The following is a 5,211-nucleotide window of genomic DNA, read 5'->3' as shown; positions in this document are numbered from 1 at the left end:
TGAAACCTGAAACAAAGTGCATTTTATTATTTATTTGAACGGATTGTGAACGTCTTTTTTGTTACTCTGCTTCGTCTTTGCAATGAAAAAAGTACTTAATCCTCTTAGTGAAATTTTAAAGGCATGTCAAATTAGGATTGTTGAAGCTTAAAATGTAACTGACAAAAATGATAGACAGCCAGAGAAATGGGTTTATAGAAAATGATAAGGGTTTATTAGTTTTCCTTCAAAGTCCTAAATTGATTTTTACGCCTACTGTGCTCGTAAAAGGTTACGGTTACGTGTTACCTAGGTAATTTTTCAATATTTATTGTTTATCAAGACCTCACACGATACTTAAGGTACAAGGGCAAGTTATATAAGTCTAGGGAAAGAGCTTCGCTCGGTTTTTTTTCGTCACAGAGTTATCAAAATTATCGCTTATTGCACGTTTTCACTAAAAAGATATCATTATAAATTGAAAACACGTGTTTTCCCAGAGAATGATCGATCTAGCTTGGTCCTAATCAAGTTGGATCGATCATTCGCCCCGAAAACACACATATTATAGCAAATTTCGTCGCAACCGTAGAGCCGTTTCGGAGATCCCCAATATTAAATAAATATAAACGTGCAGAATTGCTCGTTTAAAGATATATCACACAAACACGACACAGGGTATAAATTTAAAACTAATCGAAATACAAACTGAAATATAGATGCAAAGAAAAACCAGAAAAATAAGACCAGCGCTGGGAATTTCGATATAGGTTTTACGGGATGACCGTAAAAGTAACATAAAATTTGGAATTGAAATAAAAGATTCCAAAAAACAATCTTAAAACTAATATCAAGTAAATAAAAGCAATGACCTAGTCTCTCTCTAGTCTTTGGCCCTTAACGAGACTCAACCCAAAAAAAGCACGTCACTGAAATGGCACAGCGCTATTAACCATTTACTAAGCATGCCTGATACGAGTATATTTTGCTTGAATTTTATATTTAAAACGCCAAAGGCAGCACTTGCATTGCATTGATGAATATCTCTGTCGATGCCATAAAAGCAAATGAAGCAGTACCTGATTGCACTTTCATAGAATGTAAAGTGCTGCTGGGGGTTGGTTTTTTCTCGTATAAGCTGTTGGCCTTAATATAAAATTTTACACCAAACAATATTTCCATAGGCGTCGTTTAATAAGTTGTCTCGTAGATCTGGAGAGCTAGTGGAGCTTCTGATGATCACTAACTGATACTGTACTCGAGAATTTCAGAGGCGCTGCCAGCATAAAATTTTGCAGGCGCCAGTTATTTTCACTGTCTGTCACATAGTCCACGCCGGAACATAGCGCAAGTAATTGTAAGATTCTATGCGGGTACGTCTTGCTAAGGTTCAACACCCCTGCTAAATTTATTTGCAAGATTCAACCAACCGACGCTCTGGAATGCTAGGCGTTTATCCAAAATAAAGGAACCCTCATTTATCTACGCAGTCACGCTTACTAGCCATAAAGTGATGTAAAGATACGCTTTATGTCGACGAGAAAAACCGTGTGCCAAGTGCATTAGTGAATTTCAAAAAAGTAGCAGATGGAAAAGTCTTTGAACTCGAAGAAAACTTGATTATGAGGTTAAAGATAGGACGGAACATTTATTTCCCACGAGAACTGCATTACTAAATTACTTTAGAAATCTAAGTTATGGAAAATACACACTAAAATCAAATAAAAGTTAATGCTATTTTACTGACTTTCCCGTCTTTTATCTCCTTCGTTTTCTATGTACTTACAATATACATATCTTAGTATAAAAGCTAGGTCTCGTCCAATCGAATTATAAATTCTTACTTATTTTAGTTATGCAACTATGGTAACAGTATTATTCTCAGATTGATAGTGTGTTACGTCTTCACTTAAACCGCTGTACCGATGTAAACGAAATTTAGTATGAAAATAGTTTAAGACCCTGATACGGACATAGGAAATTTTTTATCCAGGAAAATTGCATAGTTCCTACGGGATAGCCACAAACGAACCCTTGGCCGAAGTTGCTTAATTATTGTAAACTGTTATGATGGTCGTTACTTATTACCGCGCACACTGAGTTTTGTAGTACGAGGCACACAGTATCTTATTATTGTCAAATATTGTTTCTTTCTTTTTCTTTTCTTTCTTTCAAATACGGGACCGGGTGGGTGAGCGAACATGGCGACATTAATTATAACTTCTTTCTGTTTTGGTGTTTGCGGGTTGTTTTTATATAGTTTTATAAAGTTAATAATTGTTAAAAAGTATTATTTTTGTCGGTATATAAAAGGCGACTAAAGGGACCTGATGCGCGCTCTTTTGCCAACTACCGGTCCCGGAAGTCCGGAGTCCGGACTTCTTCACTGCGTTGTAGACAGCAAAGGGAAACCCCCTACAGTATTTTCCCAAGAAAGTCATCATGTAGGTTCACTTCTGATGCTCAACCTACGACTTAGTAAGTACAAGACCATTCTGTAAAAAGGGCAGCATCTTAAATAGTGGATTCTAGAGTCGAACAAATTGAATCATGATCATGACCCATGGTGGAACCTTTTAATAATCAATTTAACTATGATTTTCTTGACAAAGGCATGAGGTGTCAACATGACATTAGTAGCACAAAGGTTCCACCCTGGGTCATGATTTAATTTGTTTGACTATACAACAAGAGCATAATACGAGCTATTTTACCAGAGAAGTTCATATAGCCACCCGAGCAGGTACGGCGAGGGTGGATAGACACGTCGAGGGGAAAATGGGTTTAATCCTCGAATTTTACACTGCTTTTCACTTGGATTGCGAGGAAATGAAATAAAACAGTAGCAACATTGTTCACTTACTAGGTACCTTTTATTTTGCATGCATTGTTAATGTAATATTTTTTTAGTTTTATTGAATTATGTATTTGATAGATATTTATATTACACAAATTAAACTTTAAAAAAAAATATATCTATAGAAAATTTTCTATTTGTGGCTTTTGACATTGCCTTGGTCTTAGATGAAGATTATACTTTATGCACTAGAGCATAAAAAGTCATTTTATGTCGCCTATAGATCCAGCATATACCTATTTAGTGCCATCCACGAAGACGCGTGATTTTGACAAAATTAGCCATTAATAAGAACCACGGCATGCGTCATCGTGAATGACTCTAAAAATACGAACTTTACGAGCATGAGAAGTGAAAATAAAATTTTGTCAATAGAAAAATGTGACATGTCACAATTCTCGCTCTGTGATAAAAAACGGCGCGCCATCATGTTGTTCTGCCTGTCACTTTCGCATTACGTATTAAATTATTCAACGCCGAATCTACGAATGTTTCGAACCGGGGCAAATGTGAATTTGGGCGTCCTTGCTTAACACGTGCGTAATAAAAAGGCTGGGTTTAACATTGAAGTCAGTGCCCTACTGCATTACTCGTTTAAAAGTCTGACATGTACCATGTAGCTACTCTTCTACACTATAGTATACTTTACACTATGTTTTATACTATGCTATAGTTTTTGTTTTTCTTTATTAGGTACTCAGGCAACGTTGAATAGAGCTACAGTTTTGCTTTCATTATCAGAAGCTCCCGTGGAAAAATACTCTCATATTTCACCGCTATTATCCTATATTAGGACGACGACGACGGCAAGTTTCAGTGTTTTGTCTTTGTCAGTGGGCTACTTGATATTCCGAACAATATTTTGAGAACATTTGAAACTTGAGGAGTTTACCGTCATATTGTATTTCATATTTTAGTTAAAGTAAGCTGTTTGAAATATTAAAAATACAGAATGTTTCAGCAATATCCAGATTATTCCTGCATATTTCCTTTTTTGAGATGATTTGTGTTTTGCTTCATCTTTTTTTTATCAAACCCATACGTGTGGGGTATTTATGGATAGGTCTTCAAAAATAATATTGAGGTTTCTAATATCATTTTTTTCTAAACTAAATAGTATGCGCGAGAGCCACTTCCAAAGTGGAAAAATGTGTGCCCTGCAACTTCTAAAATAAGAGAATGATAAAACTAAAAAAAATATATGTATGATGTTGTACATTACCATGCAAACTTCTACCGAAAATTGGTTTGAACAAGATCTAGTAAAAAGTTTTTTTTAATACGTCATAAATCGTAAAGTAAAGGTTTTATATTATGTTACTTGCTGCTACGGAACCCTTCATGGGCGAGTCCGACTCGCACTTGGCCGCTTTTTTATAAACCAATAGAAACGCTTCATTTACCTATCCTCGCACAGCACCGCGCTGGTGGAAACAGCCGAGCGGAGCGAGCCTACGTAAATTATACGTTTCTATTGGTTCATGAAAAACATATTCCTCGCGACACATCCTCGCACATCTCTGGTGGAACGCAGCCTAAAACTGCTGAACTGTACGTGGTTTGGAAGATAGAAAAGCATGAGCATTTTTTATCCTTACGGGATCAAGATATACATTGATATTAGGTAATTGTGTTTTGTTTCTTTTCTTTTGTACAATAAAGAGTTTACATACATACATATACACATACATATACATAATTATGTAAAATTAAAATACCGAAATCTCAACCGCTAAAGTGTAGAAATTTAATTTTCACTGGTGTTCATCTTGCAGCTTTAATGAAAACGACGATGCGAGCTTCGAGAATTCCCATAGGAATTTAGCATAATCATCATCATCCTAGCCTGTGAGGTATATCGGGTATATCCCACTGCTCTCATAATGAGATTGCTTGGGCCGTGGTTCCCACACGGACCCATTGCGGATTGGGAACTTCACACACAACATTCAATTGCTTTGCAGGTTTGTGCAGGTTTCCTCACAATGATTTCTTTCATCGTAAAGCTATTGGTAAATTTCAAATATAATTTTGCACATGAATTTGGAAAAACTCAAACGGGGGCTTGAACCTCTTTATTTTGGAAAACCATAACTCTATGTCATTCCGTGTTCTTAGCAACCGTTGTGTTGATTACAAATAAAATGTTTACGCTGTCACTATGCCACTAGTCTCTTTTCTCACTGAAAAATTAGGTTTATCAATGAGGAGTTAAGAAGCACAATGTCGTGAGTACCTATGAAAAGTTCAAAACTTGAATAAAACTTTAAAAGTTCATGAAATTTAAAAATATTCTAAGTAAAACCCTTAAAATTCCAAAAGAATTGTCAGAATGAGTAACTTATACTGAATCGCTAAATTTGACACTGAAGCGA

This window comes from Choristoneura fumiferana, chromosome 14 (assembly GCF_025370935.1).
Source record: "Choristoneura fumiferana chromosome 14, NRCan_CFum_1, whole genome shotgun sequence".
Lineage (NCBI taxonomy): Eukaryota > Metazoa > Arthropoda > Insecta > Lepidoptera > Tortricidae > Choristoneura > Choristoneura fumiferana.
This window is presented reverse-complemented; position numbering follows the sequence as displayed.